General features: G+C 44.5%; 1 long non-coding RNA gene across 1 annotated transcript; it reads left to right on the top strand.

Annotated features, from left to right (window-relative positions):
- Window positions 1-7,308: 7,308 nt before the first annotated feature.
- Window positions 7,309-8,509, top strand: LOC138957660 (uncharacterized). The gene is made up of 2 exons (XR_011453117.1): window positions 7,309-7,619; window positions 7,904-8,509. It is a non-coding gene; the product is annotated as an uncharacterized lncRNA (long non-coding RNA).
- The last annotated feature ends 375 nt before the right edge of the window (window positions 8,510-8,884 follow it).

Below are 8,884 nucleotides of genomic sequence, written 5' to 3'. Positions count from 1 at the left end.
GAAGTCCGGCCTTCGTCGAAGATTGCTTGGCCAAAATTTCAATCAATTTGATTGAAAAATGAGGGTGTGACAGTGCCGCCTCAACTTTTACAAAAAGCCGGATATGACGTCATCAAAGGTATTTATCGAAAAAAAGAAAAAAAACATCCGGGGATATCATTCCCAGGAACTCTCATGTCAAATTTCATAAAGATCGGTCCAGTAGTTTGGTCTGAATCGCTCTACACACACACACACATGCACAGACAGACAGACAGACAGACACACAGACACACACACATACACCACGACCCTCGTCTCGATTCCCCCTCTATGTTAAAACATTTAGTCAAAACTTGACTAAATGTAAAAATGGAAACAAATACAAAGTCCTACTCCCCGACTTGCCGTACACTATTCACACCCCTCATTATGTTTACACCTACTCGGCCGTGGCCGAGACAATTAGTACCCTCTCCCAAGAGCCAACTGACGATGTTGGCCTTGACAAATCACCCTTGCAGGCGAGTGCAAGTATGTCCAGCTTTCCCCGATGGCTATCGCAACCCCCGGGGACCAGCCCTTAAGAAACGTGCAAATTGCCTCTCAGTACACCAATATACACACAAACACCAGAGCATGCATGCCACAATCTGCTTATCAGTTCTGCGCTTTACTGCTGAGACTGACTTCACACCTGAAGAGTGTACTCAACGACGTTGATAACAAGTCTAAAGGCATAGGACGTAAGGGTCATTATCAGGAGTATAAGAAAGTGCAGAAGGGGAGCAGGGCCGGACCCAGGGGGGGGGGGGGGGGGGGGGAGTTCCAGGGGTTCCGGAACCCCACCCCTGGAAAAAGCATGTACCTTGCTTTGATTTTTACTAGTTTTAGCACCAAAACAATGCTGCTCTTAACCCTCAAAACAAGGCCCAGAATGCACCAGATTGCACAGATTTTAACCGTTTTTCAAAATTTTTCCGGGGGAGCATACCCCCGACCCCCCTAGTTCGCGCGCCTGCTTAGCAGGCGCGCGCTTGTGGCTTCGCCACTTCGCTGATTTTCCCCCCAAAAAAAGGAGGAACCCCCCCCCCCCCCCCCCTTACAACTCATTTGGTCCGGCCCTGGGGGAGTGAGAAAATCAATTATTAGTGTTTAGTGTTGAGGCCTCATATGCTTTGCTTTGGACCTTGCTGGGAGTATAGATCTACACACGTATGCTATACCTCAGGCAAAGGGAAAAGCGACCCCCCCCCCCCCCCCCCCCTGATTGACCTCATAACACCCCCTCCATTGACCACGCTTCAAACAACCAAACAGACACACACACAGGCCTCAAACAATTCATTCAGCAACTAATTCAGGACAAGAAGACAGACTCAGTGATACTGCGAGACACACAGAAATACAAACGCTCGCAAGACTGAACTGACAGACAGACAGACGGACAGACAAACAAACATTGGATCTCTACACCGAGCAGAGAGAAAAGACAAACAAACTGGCAGACACACACTGAAGTATTTTCATTTTGGCATCCTGACTCGCAAACAAACAAACAAAGAAACAAACAAACTAGTGAAAGTAAAGTGGAAGGAAAACAAACACCGAGAAGTAAATACATACGGTACACAGGGAAACAAATAGAAAAAGAAATCAATAAACACTATACACATTAACAAACAAACACACACAGAAACCTGGATTCCATCCCAAGCAATTTTTTTGTTTGTTTGTTCGTTCATGGGCTGAAACTCCCACGGCTTTTACGTGTATGACCGTTTTTACCCCGCCATTTAGGCAGCCATACGCCGTTTTCGGAGGAAGCATGCTGGGTATTTTCGTGTTTCTATAACCCACCGAACTCTGACATGGATTACAGGATCTTTTTCGTGCGCACTTGGTCTTGTGCTTGCGTGTACACACGGGGGTGTTCGGACACCGAGGAGAGTCTGCACACAAAGTTGACTGAGAAATAAATCTCTCGCCGAACGTGGGGACGAACTCCCGCTGACAGCGGCCAACTAAATACAAATCCAGCGCGCTACCGACTGAGCTACATCCCCGCCCCATCCCAAGCAATAAAGAGTCACCGGCACCACGAACCAAAACCAGCAATACCAGGGACTGAGAACATGAATGTGGAAATACGAACTGTTTGTCTTTTATCTTCTCTTGGTATCAAAATTATGTACAGAATATACACCATCGTGTTTCTCTCTGTTTAATGATACTGTAAAGGACCATCAGAAGTTGTGAAAGAAACAATTGAAAGTCAGCAGCTGAGATTTGTTAAAATCTCTTAGCAGAGCAAAATAGTAGTAGAGAGAGAGAGAGAGAGAGAAAAAAAATGTGTCTCTTCACAGACAGCCCTATTGGGGAAATCAGACCCTCCTCGGACGGGACCGAGATTTCAAAGAGAATCTACTACCCCGAGGAGAGAGAGTATCAACAGAGAAATCTAGTCCAGAGGAGGACCATTGTTTTACTACCGTGACCAGACACGTGTTTCGACACTAATGTGGCTCATCAGTGGTCTGATGGTAGATATGGCGAGAGTTGTCAACCCATGGTATCCAACCAAGAAGCAAACCACTCTCTGAGTGGTAGCTTCAGTTGGCATGGGAGACTACCCTCATCTGACAATCCCAAGAGGACATCTGTGAAGGGAAACACTTTGAGTTAAGGACAAAGTGTGGGAATCTAAATTTTCCTTTTCATGTTTATGTAAAGGACCCTCTAATAAAGGCATAAACTTGGGTACGGCTCCTATTTTCACATTTGTACATATATCACGATTAAACCAATAAATCCCAGTTTTATTTAAAACCAACTATCACAACGAAAACAACACTACAATGTCAAAGAAAAGAGTACTCACCGATCTGCCGTCCATGCCGGGCTGGCCCCTAGGTCCCTCCGGTCCCCGCTCGCCGGGGTCCCCCTGGTAATAGTAATAGCGAATGTAACTTGAAGCCAGCGAAGCATGACGACTCACACAGAACAATAGCACGTGCAACACACTCAAGCGCAACAGAAGCCACCGCGCTGACACACTTGGCACTCTCATCGCCTTGTCACTGTAGCAGGTCGCCTCGCAGCGCCCTATCAATCGTCATCATCATTATCACCATCATCAGCGTCACCACATCTTCAAGTCACACTCGGGTCTCGGCGGAGCCCGGTCTACTCCAATTATCACCACCACTACTACCACCACAACGACAGCCACGCTTGTTGACTCAGTCTAAGGTCGCTGCAACCGAACGCCGATGGTTAAAATGACACCGGTGTTTTCCGTTCACGCAGGACGCGACCAATGCTCTCCAGCTGTTGTATCCATCGCAAGAAGGCCGGAGACACGCGCGAGACACAAGACGATGTCGGAAGAGGTCAAGAAGAAGATACTGCAGAAGTAGGGAAAGGGATGATAGAAACAAAAGCCCGGGAACAATTACTCTAAGAACTTTGATGGGGCCGGGGTAGCAGGGTGAGAGTGCCCTGCCTGGAGCTTTGTATCGGCCGAAACTTCCACGTGGCGGTAAAGCTGGCGGGGAGAAAGAGGGAGAAAGGAGGAGGAGGAGGAGGAGGAGGAAGAGGAGGAGGAGGAGGAAGGGTACGGGGAAGATGGAAAACGGAGGGGAGAGGAGGAAGTGGAGGAGGGATGGGGCGCTGCAGGGAGAGGGGGGGAGGGGGAGGGGGCGGGGGGAGTCTAGACTGCTGCAACCGTGGCATACGTCACACACCGCTGACGATGGGAAGAGGGTTTGAAGAGAGAAAAAGACGGAAGAGTTTCTGCTGAGAGACTCGAGTCTTATCTCTCTTGTATGACAGTGCATTAGTGCCAACAGTGATTATTACAGAGCTTACAGTGATCGTTGGAATTATCACTCTCAGTCTTTGGTGATTAGTACTAGTACCGAAAGGAATTTTCACCAATATCAAAGTGAACAATTTCACCATCACTGACTACTACCAAATCTCTTCGGCATGATCGATATTTCTGTGAAAAAACTCTCACGCGGCTGAACTAACTCTTCTTTAAAAAAAAAATTGAGAATGATAATCGCAAATGAGACTTTTATATTTAGTTTGCCTTGGGGTAAGGGGGGGGGGGTGAGATGAGCCAAACGTGAGCATTATCAGAATGGCAGTGATTGTTGTTGTTGTTACGGATAATTACGATACAACCGCTGAGTTAGCGATATTTTGCAAGGCATATGCAATTATAATGAAGACTCTTGATAATAATATGAGACAAGATACGTGAACCAAAAATAGTACAAAGAACCTAGTGCTTAGGATGTAATGATACAAAGAAATATAAAGATCACCCTTGAATTAGTACACCTGTCTTGTGTATTTGTGAGGGCTCACCTCCTTAGCAGTAATAGTTAATGATTTTAAATGTCTTCTAAGGTCTTGGTAGTTGATAAGTGTAATAAGTCTAATTATCATTTACAGTTTTAAAATTGGGATTATTCGGCAATAAGAACATTCCAGTACACAGTGATCTCCACATGTTTTGCATGTACCATATCTCATCTGTCTGTCGATATCTTTGTTATTAACACGGGCCAGTCTCAATTACATTAATTTGGCACAGCATCAATAGTCAGCAGTTTTCTTGACAATTAACACAGACAATAACAAAGATCACCGTGGAGCTTCGTAATCATCACTCTTGGCGCTAGTGTGCGGTCATACTTTCAGGCACTCCATATAGAAGTGTATACAATTCCATGCAAACACCCAACACTCAACAGTACGTGCGCATCTGAAAAAGGTATATGCTTTCCGTGGTACATCGTACTGTTACGTTTAAAGGCGATCTTTGAAATAAACATACGTTTCTTGGGAATTTTTGAACTCTCTTTGGCAGGGTGGCAACAAATACTGAGCGGGTTACGTTGGTTTGGAGGAAGAAAGAGGGGGGTGGGTCAGGGGGGGGGGGGGGGGTGGAGGGGGAGGTGGGGGGGGGGGGGGGAGGGGGGGGTGTTGGTGGTGTTCAGGCGGGTTATTTAAGGACTGAAAAAAAAGTGTGGCAGACACTCCGGGAAGTATAGGGAAAATAAATGTGTGTTTGCACCCAGTGTAGCTTTGGGGAGACCTTGAAGAACGAATCGGAAAACCGAGGGAAAAAAACTACAACATATGTCGAGGTTTCCGAGACATTAATCAAGTCTTTGACATCACAGTTCAATGTTTTTTCGCGAAAGAATACCGAAAGAATACAGAGAGAGAGAGAGAGAGAGAGAGAGAGAGAGAGAGAGAGAGAGAGAGAGAGAGAGAGAGAGAGAGAGGGAGAGAGGGAGAGAGGGAGGGAGGGAGGGAGAGAGAGAGAGAGAGAGAGGGAGAGAGAGAGAGAGAGAGAGAGAGAGAGAGAGAGAGAGAGAGAGAGAGAGAGAGAGAGAGAGAGTCAGACGGACAGACAGACGGACAGAAAAATGTGCACAGATAGCGAGAGGGCAGACAGTACACTCGGTACTGTTAATTCCACACTTGACCGACAGCCCTCTACAGTATAGAGACAAGTCGCGTAAGGCGAAAATACAATATTTAGTCAAGTAGCTGTCGAACTCACAGAATGAAACTGAACGCAATGCCATTTTTCAGCAAGACCGTATACTCGTAGCATCGTCAGTCCACCGCTCATGGCAAAGGCAGTGAAATTGGCAAGAAGAGCGGGGTAGTAGTTGCGCTAAGAAGGATAGCACGCTTTTCTGTACCTCTCTTTGTTTTAACTTTCTGAGCGTGTTTTTAATCCAAACATATCATATCTATATGTTTTTGGAATCAGGAACCGACAAGGAATAAGATGAAAGTGTTTTTAAATTGATTTCGACAATTTAATTTTGATAATAATTTTTATATATTTAATTTTCAGAGCTTGTTTTTAATCCGAATATAACATATTTATATGTTTTTGGAATCAGCAAATGATGGAAAATAAGATGAACGTAAATTTGGATCGTTTTATAAATTTTTTTTTTTTTTTTTTACAATTTTCCGATTTTTAATGACCAAAGTCATTAATTAAATTTTAAGCCACCAAGCTGAAATGCAATACCGAAGTCCGGGCTTCGTCGAAGAATACTTGACCAAAATTTCAACCAATTTAGTTGAAAAATGAGGGCGTGACAGTGCCGCCTCAACTTTCACGAAAAGCCGGATATGACGTCATCAAAGACATTTATCAAAAAAATGAAAAAAAGTTCGGGGATTTCATACCCAGGAACTCTCATGTCAAATTTCATAAAGATCGGTCCAGTAGTTTAGTCTGAATCGCTCTACACACACACACACACGCACACACGCACACACGCACGCACATACACCACGACCCTCGTTTCGATTCCCCCTCGATGTTAAAATATTTAGTCAAAACTTGACTAAATATAACAAAGTGTTGCTGTCTGGCATCTGCCTCGCGAGCTCGAGAAAAATATCATCCCTCTTTCTTTTTGCTGCGATGCCCGCAGAACCCCTCCGCGCGGTAGTACGTAGGCCGCTGTCAACTGAAGTTCCTTGCCCATGGTTTCTCTTTGAGGTAGCCTACTTCGTTTCTCAAGTACCAACTAAGTTGGTTACAGGTTATAGCATCTCTGACTTTAGCCGCGTCCGACTGAAGGCAAAACACGATTTGTAACTGCCTTCTGCAGAGTTCGTTTAGGTGAGTGACTGATTGTTTCAACTGGCTAGCTTTGGTGGTGGTCAGTCGACAGATACAAATAGGTCAATTCAGGACGAGTACCTACACATGTTCTTCATATCGTCATACATTCCAGTGAGGCAAGGGACGGTTGCAGATCTATGAGAGAGAGAGAGAGAGAGAGAGAGAGAGAGAGAGAGAGAGAGAGAGAGAGAGAGAGAGAGAGAGAGAGAGAGAGATATTGGGAGGGGGGGGGGGGGGGGGGTCGGGTTAGGGAAATATGGCTTTAGCAGTTACGATGACTTTTTACATTTAGTCAAGTTTTGACTAAATGTTTTAACGTAGAGGGGGGAATCGAGACGAGGGTCGTGGTGTATGTGCGTGTGTGTGTGTGTGTGTGTGTGTGTGTCTGTCTGTGTGTGTGTGTAGAGCGATTCAGACTAAACTACTGGACCGATCTTTATGAAATTTAACATGAGAGTTCCTGGGTATGATATCCCCATACGTTGTTTTCATTTTTTTGATAAATGTCTTTGATGACGTTTTATCCGGCTTTTCGTGAAAGTTGAGGCGGCACTGTCACGCCCTCATTTTTCAACCAAATTGGTTGAAATTTTGGTCGGGTAATGTTCGACGAAGCCCGGACTTCGGTATTGCATTTCAGCTTGGTGGCTTATGTGACAAACGGATTTGCACATAGTGTATATTGGAATTATGTGACTCAGGTGTACAGAATTTATGGGTCACGAACTTTGAGTGGACACCGTACAGTGACGTCACTGACGCATTGCAGTAGTGTCGGTGACCAATCAGAGCAGAGTATAGACCGAGGGGGCGCTGTAAAGATAATACAGGCTCAGAGCTTTGCAGACTGTCGACAGGAGCAGACGTGTCTCCCAGTTGTAAAGTTGCTCACCGGGCGCTAGAGGTCCTTTGGAGACTCGTGTCGCGGTTACTGAATCAGTAGATTCAGCTGCTGTGTTTACAGGTATTTATTGAATTGATATTTTACTCGGAGATATTATTTTGCTCGGAAATATTGACTTGAGAAATGACCGGGAGAGTCATGTGTGAATTAACTGAAAAACGTGCGCGGTTGTCAGCCATTGTGGAAAATGGAATGTTTACATGTTTTTCGGAAATGAATTCGCTTATGAGTTAGCGGGTGTATATACTGTAACCGCATAAGATAGTTGACGGTAGTGATAAAGAACGTTATAAAAGTTTATTCAAGTATGGAGACTTATGGTAGTTTAAACTTGTGTTTTTTAGCACCCCGGGCCGAGTGGGTTCCGGAGATATCCCGGGCTGAGAGCAGTCGCGGAAGCGGGAACGAGACGGGAGGTTCTGCCCTCATGCTCCAGCCGAGGGCTGTGGAGACGCTGGAGGGAAAGACAGCGTGAAGCGCTGCGTAACGGGAACCCCGTCCCATTCCACCACACGAGACAGTTGTGTGGGTGGGGTGAAGCAGTGTGTGCCACTGTATACTGTGAGTACGACTGAGAGAATTTAACCAGCGTGATAGCTGCACAGATACGTTTCCCGAGTGAATAACCACGAGACGTCGAGCGTCGTGGGGTTTGTTATCTGTGTATAACAGAACTGAATAGTAACAGAAGAATTGTTTGAGACAGTGTCTTCGTGTGTTTTGAGACAGACGGGCTTTCACGGAACAAAGCCTCAAGTATTATACGTGTGTGCACGAGAACTGTATATTGCATGACATAATAACATGTATGTAATTTTGTCATGTTTGATTTCTGTATGTTGACAGAAATAGGACTTTCATGTTGAGCGAAAGTGATCTGTAGAATGGATGTAGAATAATATGTTTATGTTGTGATTGAATACTTTAATAGAGGTGCAGGGGCAAAGGGCTTTGCTGTGTTCTTGTCTTTGTGCCTGGTTGGAGTGTTGTGTGTGTGTGTGTGTGAAGAACAGTTATTAGTAAACAGAGAGTAGCACGCGCAATTTTGATAGGAATAGATAGACATACATACAGATATACACATCGAAATTCCGGCCGTAACATTAGTTAGTAAAAATTAGTTAATGACTTTAAAAATCTGAAAATTGTAAAAAATTTTTTTTTTTTAAAAACGATCCAAATTTACGTTTATCTTATTCTCCATCATTTGCTGATTCCAAAAACATATAAATATGTTATATTTGGATTAAAAACACGCTCTGAAAATTAAATATATAAAAATTAATATGAAAATTAAATTTTCGAAATCAATTTAAAAACACTTT

This window comes from Littorina saxatilis, unplaced genomic scaffold (genome assembly GCF_037325665.1).
Source record: "Littorina saxatilis isolate snail1 unplaced genomic scaffold, US_GU_Lsax_2.0 scaffold_1058, whole genome shotgun sequence".
Classification (NCBI taxonomy): domain Eukaryota; kingdom Metazoa; phylum Mollusca; class Gastropoda; order Littorinimorpha; family Littorinidae; genus Littorina; species Littorina saxatilis.
The sequence above is the reverse complement of the archived record's forward strand: the minus strand, read 5'-3'. Positions and strand labels throughout refer to the sequence as shown.